Genomic DNA, 12,586 nt, shown 5'->3' with positions numbered 1-12,586 from the left:
ACCAGTCCTCAGGATAAACCTAACGCAGGGCCAGCATCCCTACATATGCCATTGCTACAGTGCAAGACTTTTTAGCAAAGCAGCTAGTTCTGGCCACCAGCAGGGACCTGGCAGCAGGCTAGATTAAAGCTCAGGTTAACCCCTCCTGGAATTTCCTGTACCTCTCATTAGACCTAGTGATAATACTCAGAACACACAGGGAAAGCTCAGTAGCAAATAACCTAATTAGAAGTGAAAGTCTCACATCCTCTTGGTGACCAGCTCATCTACTGAACCTAAGGGTCAGTGTCCTATGTGGTCAGCAGGGCAGCAAGAAGAAAACATGGGGAGGCCTGCTGGACCCCCTCCTGCTGCCCCCTCCCAAGGTCCAAGGCTACTCTCTACAGAAGATTCCCAATACTTTGGCTGAAACAATGCCAGCATTTGGGCAGGGCTTGGTGTTATTTTTAACACTTGCTCACATAACTCTTTGGATGAATCCTGGGAAGAGCTTGTCACCAAAATAGTATACTGTGGGCACTATTTATACATCCACTGGCAGCACAGCAGCATATACTGGAGGGAGGGAAAGGAGGGAAAGCTAGAGGACCCCCTCCCCTCCTCACAGCTTAGCAGCTAGGGGTATAGGGGGGCCCTAAACCATGGTTTGTTGTTTGAGCTAGTCCTCAGAAGTAAACCATCACCTGCAGAAGACCTTGTCTCCTGAGGAGACTCTTGCCTGCATGGGAGGGAAGCCCAGGTACAGCAAGCTTGGGAATGATGGATGGCTGCGTGTACAGGGGCAGGCACATCCCAGCTGCTGTGGGCTAAAAAGGGAACACCAACTAGGTCAGAAGAAAAAGCTGCTGCCCTCCTATTTTATCTATCCTTGGCTAATGCAGGGAAATCCAGCAGGTGCAGGGTTTCTTGGTTATCGCCTCTATTCCCTATACAGCCCCAGTAAAGGTGTGCAGAGGTGGGGGAAGGTGAAGCATTAAATGCCAGTGATGTTCACTGGAAAGAAGGCACCAAACTAACAAGACTGACTCTCCTTCATCCCTAGGGACAACAGCAGCCTCAGGCCTTTCCATATCAAAACAGCTTGCCCTAAGGGACTGAAGGAAAAAAAAAAAAAAAAAAAGCCCTTTTGAGACTATCCAGGGAAAGAAGGCTCTTCCCCTGTCTAATTTTCTGGGGTAGAAATAACTTCTCTAAAGCCATTTCCATGCCTATTCAACTTGCTTGATTTTTGTCTTCTGTGAGTTTCTTCTCCCTCCCCCTTTCTCCCAAGGCAGGTTCAGACTGCTCTCTACTTTCATGTCTCCTGGAGAAGTAGGTGACATGACCTGCAGAACATGCACAGGATGCTGCACAAGAACAGGGAAGACAGACAGTCTCTGGAGCACCATCACAACATCCTGGAGTAGAAAGGGAGCCACAGTTTGATTTTCCAGTGTGTAGGTAAAAAAAAAAATGGATATATACATTTTCTTTCCATGCAACAGAAGCTACAGCCTGAGCAGCATACTGGCTGTTCATTAGAGCTACAGAACACTGCAAAGTAAAACCACATACACACTACTAATTGAAGTATACTCTCCAGGTAGGGGCAGGACTGGCCACCTTACTTTTACCAGAACAAATGGAAGGGATCAGCTCTTACCTTGCCAGATACAATCTCCCCAGATCATGGGCTCAGCTCACTGCAGCTGGAAGCCGGGTGCAGCAGCAATGGCATGAGAGCAGCAGGAAGAATATAGCATGCAGAGCCAGCGATAATCCAAAGCAAAACCAGCTTGTCCCCGTGTCGGCTCAGGGATCAGTGAGCCATGCTGCGGGGAGTTTCTGCAGGCAGCTCCCCCGTTGCTGCAGGATGGCGGGCGAGAAGCAACATGACAAGGCACTTCTTCCAGATGGGAGCTGGCTCAAGGATTCCTCCTGCTGTCAGTCACCTGCCTCTCCTTGGGCACAGTGGTGCCAGGGTGCTGGTCTCGCTCACAGAGCATGTGGGCAGGAGAGAAAAGCACGGGCTGCAGGCTGCTGGCAATGCAAGGGCCGGATTGCTAATGAAAGCCCCAGTGTAAATACAGATGCACTCTGGAGAGGACTATGGCAGAAATGCAGCTCGTGTTACAGAGAGCCATTTACAGCAAGCTCAGAAAGAAGCAAGCATGATGGGGCTGTGCGGGCTGACTGCTCAGGCAGGGGGTGGGAGGGCAGCTGCCTGCGAGGGGAAGCTGTGGGCTGAAATGGCCACTAGCAAAGGGAGACCCCCAAACTCTACACTCTCCAGCAGCTCCTACAACTCCATACACAGCACCTGCTAGCAGTAATGCAGACGTATGCAATTTTCCATCCTACACCCCAGTTGGGACAGCCCCAGCCCCAGCTTCACACCTCTGGTGCACAGTGCTACAGCAGCCTGTCATGCCCGGGAGCAAGGCTGATCAGAGCATTGCTCCATCCATGTTTGTGACCAGCTCATGGTGCAGGAGCCCATTCCTGTCATCCAGGCCCTCTCCCCATATTCAGCAGCTCCCCATCTTTGGGACTTACCCTGTCTCTCCAGTTCAGTGGCTTTGGCACCTCCTGTTAGGATTCTTCTTTCCCTGCCATTTCAGCGTAACTTACAAGCTGTATTGCAACCGGATTTACACCAAATAAGGAAGACGGGATAAAGACTAACTCAGCAATGTGTCAAAGGGTTTGGGGACTTTGCCTCCATTGTGCCCACGACAGACCGGACAGGCATATAACTCATGCCAGTGACTTCGAGGTGCAACGGGTGACAAAGAACAGGGAGTTCATGTAGTTCTGAAGCAACTGAGGTCTGTTCTGTAGACGCTGGGGGGACCCCCTTTGGAAAAATATTGCCTAGCCTCAAAAGTAAAAGTTTGAGAACAGCTGACTTAGGCCAATTCCATCAGTGAGTGCTGTTAAAAATCGAGCTTCGAGGAGAGCAGAGAGACCTCAAAGTAACAGGAGTGTGTCCTGGTGATACCTACCAGAAGGGTGAAGACAGGCAGGCATTAAGCCAGTCTGAAATGCTCCCTATTAATAAGAGCAGCCAGGTTGTATTAACTATTGTCTCCCCTTTCCAGCAAACTGCTGGTACAGCCACTGCCCTTCCACACAGCTGGGAAGGCAAGGTTATTGGGAGTTAAAACTCCCTGTTCCTGCATACGCTGATATAATTTGCCTGGGCTCACAGTGCCTGCAACAAGGAAGGTGCTTAATGCTTTCGTGCTCCATGGTGGAGAGATTGTCCACCGCAGCCCAGCCCAGCCGACCTTGGCATGAGATAATTCTCCTGGCATTGAGCTACCCTTGCACAAGAAAAAGGGAAAACTTCCCAGTGTAACAACAGTGAATCTGGTACCAGGTGCAGCTCCCCAGGTCTGTCTGAGACAAAATACAGACATGACTTCATTGCCAAGTATTCATCAACATGGGCAAGAGGGCTCCAGACAGGGGGGTCCTTCTCCAAACATGACAAGCCTTCATGACTTTTTCTTGCATAGTGACAATCTAGGAACAGGTCTCTCCTGGGGTGAAGCGACTACTCTGACAGGCTGGTTCACTGCTAAGCAAGACAACACTGAAGCTGTGTCTTCAACCAAGCTGCTTCTGCAGCCAAACTGGTCTCAGCCAGGGAATGGCTAACCACAAGATGATCCCAAGGGGTTTAAAAAGCATTCACAACAACCCAGGCTCCAACGGGGCAGTTGAGAGTGTTTAGATAAGGGCTGCAATAAGGCTCACCACATCTGCAGCAACAGCAATCCTATCAAGGCGTAAGTGACAGCCCTGCAGCATCCACAGCCTGCCAGGAGCATAAGCATTGACCTTGGCTGAGGAATCCTGTCCACAAGCTCTCCCCTGTGCTTTCTGACCACACCTGAAGAGATGGAGGAAAGTGATACACACAGAAAATGGGGGTTAGCAATCTGTACAGCCTGGTCTCTTCTCACTTTGGGAGCTACTCTTCCCTACAAGCACTGCTCCACCTCAGTCTGACCCACTGCCCACGTTCATCGTCCACTGGAGGAATCCAGCCGTTACAGGACAGGACAGACACAGTCAGCACCACTTCACAGAAGTTTACTTTTCTAGCTCAGCTGCATAAAACCTCAAGCAGACCACCTCCCTGTTTGGTGCCTCGGTTCCCCCCCCCCCCCCCCCCCCCGCAAAATGAGGATCGTTAACACTTACCAAGTTGCTGCAGATGTTGTAAAGTTAACTTCATTATGGGATGCTGGCAGTCTGTAAACAGTAACGAACATTCTGCAAGGCTCTTTTTCCACCCATAGAGCAGAGACTCCTTGTGGCTTTCCCAGGCATACAGCTACTGCACGCAGCTTTCTTCGCCCTCACCACAGCAGGTACGCTGCAAAGACAGGGATCCCCATTACCCCCAAAAGCAGGACCTTCGATCCCTCTACCAGCTGCGTCCAGGCCATCTGCCAGGCAGGAATGCGATGCACCAGCCCAGCCTCAGACGAGCTGTCAAGGCAGCGGAAGGGCTGGGGCTGCACTGTTCTGGAATTCCAGCAACGCACAAACACCCCGTCAGCAGCAATGACTCCTCCCTGCCCGGGACCAGGCTGAATCACTGGAAATACCAAAACAATGATGAGGTCACGTTCCCAGAGCAAGGAACTGGAGCCAGATATAGCTTCGTGGAGAAGCGTGCTAAAAAGGGACTCGGTGTACAGGCTGGAGGCTCTGGCAGACAGGCACCCTGGGCATTTGTCTCGTTTAAAAACAGCTTGAGGCTGCCAGGAGACTCTTTTTTTTTTTTCCTCTGCAGGGAGCAGGGGAACTGGGCAGCACAACAGGGGCTTTAAACTCTTTATCCATCCCACTGAAAGAGGCACAAACATTAGAGCTTGTGAGTGTATAGATTTGGGTTCAAGGAACAAGGCAGAGATAAGATTATGACTGGATTCTGAGTCCAGTGTTCTCAAAATCTCACTGCGATACCATGCTCAGGCTTAAGCAGTTAAGAATGCCCCTGCAGCAAGCTGAATGGCAGACAAAAATCATATGCCCATTACTGGCTGGTTGCTTTTGCTACAGCCTCAGCCAGCTTCCATGAAAAAAGCCATTAGTTTGGTAAGTTTTCAACAGGGTGACCAGCAAATAACAGTGGCTCCTGCTATTGCTCCTAAAATGAGCATCTAGGGCACTCCATTATCAGCAAACAGACTTTTCAAGGCAGTGCAGTTTCAGCCTTTCCTGGTTCTCAGTGGAGGGAGACTGGAGACATTTTGCTACTTAGACTGTGAAGGAAATTGCAACACAGGACTTGGAAAGGATAGAGGAATTCACAATAGAATTCACAATTGCCTGCTCTTTCCCCTCTCTGTAGGATGAGATACTTGGATGGATAACAAGAACACCCAGAGTTACATGAAGAAGAGGCTCTAAGAATCCAGATTTTGTTCCATCAGGACATAAACCAGACCCTAATCAGAAGCCAAAGGGGAGCAAAGATAGGACGAGACAGCTAATGCCAGGCATCTCACCTGGCTGGCTGGGCAGTAGTCATTGAGCTGGCATACTCTGCAACAACCACAACAGCGTCTGGCACACTGAGCTGGTGGGCTATGTGTGCACCAGTCCCTTTCTCCTGCAAGTGCTTTTAGATTTGCTAATAAAAAATAAAAGAAAATCTGTGGTGACCTATGTGTAACTCCCACAGGAGAGCCATTAGACCAGAAGTGCTCAAAACCAAATCAGTTCATTTCCATCCCACTCTTTCAGTGTGTTCTGGTAACAAGAACCACCATCATTGGGTCACACCAAGAATTCTTCTGGTCTAGTGATCTATCCTTGATGTTTTGGCACCAGCATATACACATCACAGAGTAATGGAGTGATCTCTCCCAAGGCCACACTCTTCCAGCCTGCAACAATCAGCAGTCAATGAACTTCCAGAGCTGGAGGTTGCACAATGACCACCACGTTTAACAGCCACTGAAACACATCTCTGCCATTGAGGTGTCTGGTTCCTTTTGGAATGTGTGTGTATTTTCAGCCTTCATGCCATCTCGTAGCAACATGTTCTGCAAATCAACCATGTTGAAAAAGGACTTCCTTAACCTCGTGCCTAATAAATAATTTTGCTGGATATGTTTCCTCTGTGTTGTGAGAAATAGCAAAGTTGAGTAAGGTCATTCCTTACTCAACTTGTCCCCACTGTACACTATTTTGTAGGCCTTTACTCTTACCCACTATCATCTACTTTTCCTTGTTTAATCTCCCTTCCTACAGAAGCTATACCAGTCCCTTAATCATCCTCATTTGCCTTTTCTGTATCACGTCCAGGTCTATGCCACTGTTTTTGAGAGAGGGTGACCAGACTGGATGTGGTACTCAAGACGCAGACACAACATGACTGTATATACCTAAGTATACAAGAATATATACAAGCATTTTTTTATTTATTCTTTATTTCCAGTATGAGGTCTCCCTTTCTGGCTACACCTGAACATTGAGTTGATGTACTCAGATAACGATTCACAGTGACTCCAAAGGGCTCCTTGTGGGCAGTGAGAAACTGTTCACAAATCACCATTACATGCATAAAGTTGTGGCATTTATCAGCATGGAATCCCATTTGCTGTTTTATCATGCTAATAGTTTTGCAAGATACTCCTGTAATTTTTCAGGCAGTTTTCAAACCAACTACCCTAACTTAGAATCATCAGAAAATTATAGTCTTCATCCATCTTCTAAACCATAGCTTCCAAACCATATTCCAAAACACAGCATGTGTTCCACAAACATCCCTGTGGGACCCAGGCACTGCAGGAACCAGAGCTTTGATGCACTGCAATGCACGGCATTCACAAGGAGTGGGAGTGCTCTAAGCACAGTGACCAGGGATGCTCCGTCTCAGTGAGGTATCCCACCACAGCCTGATGCAAGGAGCTGTGAACCTCTAATGCTCGTAATTTGCACCTGCACAGGGCCATGCACAAGCAGACATCTGTACCAGATACTCCACAGGCTTTGCCAGGCATAGTCTCAATGCTGTGTAAATGGTAGCACAACCATTACAGCAGTAGGGTGGGCACACTCCATATCCCATTGCTGGGATGAGATTAGCAGCACACCAACTTTGCGCTCACACACCACCACCTGAAACGATGTCTTGCCCTCCCCTCATGGAAGATTCTGGTGCAGTTTGAACCAGCTGTTGTGAAACCAGCCAACAAGAAGTTCTTGTGAAGGACACAAATGAGTCGCCCAAGAGACACCACCACCATAGTGCATAGTTTTCTAGAAAGTGGTTGAACTAGCAGAAAGGTTGAAAGCATCCTAATGCAGTGTCCTCCAACAGCAGCCTTTACAGGGTGTGCCACACTGACACTGGTGTCAGCAGAACATTTGTAACAGCAGCCCAAGAGCTGCCCATGGGGAGACTGTTCAGACGTGAGCAGTCCTGAGGAGGACATGGTGTGACTGGTACCGCCTGCTCCCAACCCCTGGCAGTGTGGTTAGCATAACAAATGCCGTTTTATGAGGCAAGCCATTTTATGACCGAGTGAGTAACATATTCGTTCCCATCCCCTCATTCTCAGTCCCTGAAGGTCCTGTGCACCAAGTAGACAAGCCAAACAGATTTCTTCTTCCCCTCCATACCAGCCTCAAGGTTCCTGGCTGTCAGGAACCTGCTAAGAAAATAAAGCTTTAATTGTAACTATGATTTAGTGTCGTCATCCTTCTCCCAAGGATCCCTAAAAGAGCCTGTCTGTGCCCTCATTGTCAGGTGGCAAACACATTCTCATCCACCGCTCCACTGAGGACTCAGCTGCAAGAGCAGAGTCCAGGGCAAGGCTTAAGGGCTACAAAGATGCTCAGCAAATACCCACCCCAGGCACAACAGACGTTGGCAGCTCATGGCTTGGACGGGCGTAGTCTTCACTGGATAAAGAACTGGTTGGGTGGCTGAGCCCAGAGAGTTGTGGTAAATGGAGTTAAGTCCAGTTGGCAGCCAGTCACGAGCGGTGTTCCCCAGGGCTCTGTTTTGGGGCCAGCCTTGTTTAATATCTTTATCGATGATCTGGATGAGGGGATTGAGTGCACCCTCAGTAAGTTTGCAGATGACACCAAACTGGGTTTGGAGTGTCGATCTGCTGGAGGGTAGGATGGCCCTGCAGAGGGACCTGGACAGGCTGGACCAATGGGCCAAGGCCAACTCTATCAGGTTCAACAAGGCCAAGTGCCGGGTCCTGCACTTTGGTCAGAACAACCCCATGCAATGCTACAGGCTTGGGGAAGAGTGGCTGGAAAGCTGCCTGGCCGAAAAGGACCTCGGGGTGTTGGTTGACAGCTGGCTGAAAATGAGCCAGCAGTGTGCCCAGGTGGCCAAGAAGGCCAACAGCATCCTGGCTTGTATCAGGAATAGTGTGGCCAGCAGGAGCAGGGAGGTGATTGTCCCCCTGTACTCGGCGCTGGTGAGGCCGCACCTGGAATACTGTGTCCAGTTTTGGGCCCCTCAATACAAGAAGGACATTGAGGTGCTGGAGCGTGTCCAGAGAAGGGCAACAAGGCTGGTGAAGGGTCTGGAGCACAGGCCTTATGAGGAGCAGCTGAGGGAACGGGGGTTGTTGAGTCTGGAGAAGAGGAGGCTCAGGGGAGACCGTATCATGCTCTACAACTACCTGAAAGGAGGGTGTAGTGAGGTGGCTGTTGGTCTCTTCTCCCATGTAGTTAGCGATAGGACAAGAGGAAATGGGCTCAAGCTGCACCAGGGGAGGTTTAGGTTGGAAATTAGGAAAAATTTCTTTACGGAAAGGGTGGTCAAGAATTGGAACAGGCTGCCCAGAGAGGTGGTGGAGTACCCATCCCTGGAAGTGTTCAAAAAATGGGTAGATGTGGCACTTTGGGACATGGTTTAGTCTAGTCTACCCTTGATTGGTTTAGTGTGGACTTGGTAGTGTAGGTTAATGGTTGGACTGGATGATCTTAAAGGTCTTTTCCAACCTAAACGATTCTATGATTCTATGATTCTATGAATTGTGGAAACCAATATTCCCAGTCCAGGCAAGCACACACAAGAATGGGAAGAGGAGGGGGAGAAACTGTGGGCTTCAGGTGAGCAGCAGATATCACAAGCAAAACCCCAACCAGGCTTCATGTTCCAGAATCAGAGGAACAGAGACCTGTACCCAACAAACTCAGAAAACACCCTGCTACGTGTCCACGGCTTTGGTGAAGAACTGGGAATTAAGTGTTCAGCAGAATGCAGGTTGCATAAGGCCAAGCAGAATTGGGGTAACCAGACTCCCTGAACATCTGGGAGGGATACAGCAAGCAGAAAAACTTCTCCCAGCCAGGTCTACCCTGAAGCACTCCAAGTTGAGCTGGCAATCCAGCAGGATCTGATGCCTGGCCCAGCTTCAGCACAGCTTACCAAAGGAAAGAGCATCAGGCAGCTACAACTACACACAATACCTTAGTTTCATTTATTCCCAGACCTCAAAGTTACCCTTGCCACACAGCAGCTTGATGGTGTGGGGAAGGGTGAAGGAGGCACTTTATCTATCCCTCCTCTATCTCACGCAAAATATTGCCTGCAATCCCAGCAGAAAGACAGAAAGGAGGTTTCAGTGAACCATAACCGCTATGTAATGTACTGGTCTGGGATATTACATTCTCTAGCTCACATAAAAAGAGAACAATGTATTCCTGCACACTGCCCAGCCAACAGCTCCACCAACCCATCCAAAAGGCAACACAACCAAGCCACTGCAGTAGAGCAAACTGGGGATGCTAGGCATCCTGCACAGGAAAAGTGTCAGATGGCATCTGCTGCCACAGCAAAAACTGAACCAGAAGCAGAACTACAGGCAGACTACTGGGAAACCATAAACCAGGCTTGCATCTTTTGAATATTATATGTTCCCTTATCCACAGCCTGAAGGTTTTTGAGGTGTGATTGCCAGGAGGCAGGGAAGCTTCTGAAGCAGCTGCTCTAGGTGTTGCTATCTCAGCCCAAAGGATGCAAACCCACTGCTGACCGCAAAAGGTCACCAGACTGGAACCTGGCCCAGCAGGTTCTATGAAGCACATGAACTAGGAGACTTTCAGACTACAATTTTTCAACATGAGAGTACAAATTAGTTTTCTAAATACAGACCTCTACTCTACATGGAATGAATGGCCTGGATGCCTGCAGGGCTGATGGAGGGTGGCACTCTACTCCAGATGACACAAGAGACTTCAGTTTAAAATTCAGGTCAGCTACTGACTCCCTGAGTCACCTTGGTCTGCATACTTCAGGTCCCAGCTCCCTGCTGAACAAGAAGATTCTGATTGTCTCTGCCTCTCATGGGAGGCAGAATACAATAAAGCTTAGAAGATCCCAGGATCTCTGCTGTAAGTCCCAAAGTTAAGGGAGGCAAATGGGGTTGTTCATTATGTACAAAGTCAGGCTTCTTTTTTAAGTGCCTAATACGGATGTGGAAGCAGGATGTAGTCAGTAACAAAAACACTGGCTTTCCCTTGAGACACAACACTCGGATCAGGCGGCGCTTTGTTTGTGGAGTGATGCATGGAGATAGCACCTACAGGTCTGCTCCAGCTTTGCATTCAGGTCTGGGAGTAAGTGCTCTCGCAGTGCAGAAGAGCAATTCAGCAGCACAGCCCTCACTGGGGCACTGACGGCTCCCCCCAAAGCCAGGCACGACACTTCCAGAGAACCTGCGAAAAGCCAGTGGTTGGATTGTATGTTTTCCTTATTCAGAGGAAGCCTGGCCCAGCTCCGATTTCCTGCAACATCTCTTGGTGTCAGGAGAGGGGCTGGAAAAGGCCAGATCCATTTATAGCTGAAGAGCCTGGCAGAGGGCTCAGCGTTGCATGGAAAAGCTCGGTACAGCCAGCTCCACCCAGCAGGAGAGGCAGGCTGGGGAAAGAGATTGGGGGTATGAAAACCACTTTCTTTCAAGCTGGGAGCAACGGGAGGGACGTTGCTCCTCCACAGTGCAAGGCAGAGAAAAACACTCTCTGCTTCTGAGTGAATTATAAAAAGTAGGGCAGCAGAAGACTAGCTTTGGACAAACTGAAGGGCAGCTGAGCTGCAGCTATGGCCAGAAGCTCTCACAGGTCAAGCCCAGGCTGCAGGGCTCTGTGCCCTTCTTTGGAGCCTTGTGTCACGTCCCCCCCCTGCAGCAGCCCAGTCCCCTGTCACTGGAACAGGGCTAGAGGTAGCGGCCAGACAGGGAGCAGAGGCTGGGAACTCGCCTTTGCTAGGAGGAATGGCAGCTCCCTCACTCCAGCACATTTACATCGGCCAACATATAAGTAGATGTAGCAAAAAGCCCCTGCCAGCCCTCATGGAAAAAGCTTGCCCCTGAGGACAAGGCAGCAGTTCACAGCATCAGCATACACTGACTTATGCTATCATGACTTCAGCTCCTCCCAACGTTATCAGGCATGAGACAGTGAGAGAAGAGAGGTATTTATTTAGTTAACAATTGTGCATATTCACAGTAAAGTTAGGAAAAATAACCACTAAAGCTGCATTAGGGATCACAGAGATGATGGGGCCATAAGAAAAGCTAATGCAGTCCAGACAGAGCAGTGAAATACCAGGGCTATTGCATAGTCACTGATGACAGTAGCATCATACAAAAAATTCCGCTCACCTGCATTTAAAAATGATAAACTGAAATTAACAGGTGCAGAAAGGGCCTGGGGGAAAGAGAAAACCTATCAAACAAGAAGAAACTTGAGAGCCTGGCTTATTTAGCCTAGCCAAATGTAGGCAGAGAGTGGATAGGATTGCTCTCTAAATATATCACAGGAGACAGACAAAACTGCTGAAGCAAAAGGATAATGCTGGTATGACAACAAGCGAATAAATGCACTGTTGTTGCCTTTAAGCAGTAGATCTTGTTATGCTAATGAAATATAGTCCTTGAGTAGTAAAGTAACGCATATTTTGCTACACTGAAGGAGGAAGGGAGGATGGCTAAGCGGCTGGTTGCTGACCTTCAAAGATAAGGGGACGGTAAAACAAATGGGCATGCACAAAATAGGAGAAACTGGGTAAGAGGTTATTCGGACAGGGGGAGATTGTGACCACCGACCTGATTAAGGACTGAAGCAAGTACCCCCCCTCCTCCTGCGCAAGCACAGTGAATTAAAAAGACACTATAGCTTTAAAGACTATGTGAGTAAACTCTTAACCAATGAAGATGAGCGCATGAAGACAGGCTAATGATTACGTATTAGAAAGGTGTGGAGATTGTATGGTCAATGTATAAATAAGGGAACAGAATCCAGACTTGGTGTGCTTGATTTGTGGAATTCTTCCACCTTGCACCCTGCACAGAATAAAGCAGTATCTCCTTTCAAAACCATTTTTGGTTTCGGGACCTTTATTTCCATGTAACACTGTGAACACGTTTAGTTTGAAAATTAGAGGGGGAGGAAAAAAATCAACCATCAGAACAGGAAGCTTTCCAGCTGTAACAGATGGTTCTAGGATGAAGTTTTATCAATGGTCTGATGGGATTATAGGACACAGCACCTCTGCCCACAGGTATCCAAGAGTTCCCTTATGCTCCTGTTTTTGTTCCCAGCTGGTAATTAG

This window comes from Pelecanus crispus, chromosome Z (genome assembly GCF_030463565.1).
Source record: "Pelecanus crispus isolate bPelCri1 chromosome Z, bPelCri1.pri, whole genome shotgun sequence".
NCBI lineage: Eukaryota > Metazoa > Chordata > Aves > Pelecaniformes > Pelecanidae > Pelecanus > Pelecanus crispus.
Note: the sequence above shows the minus strand (reverse complement) of the source record.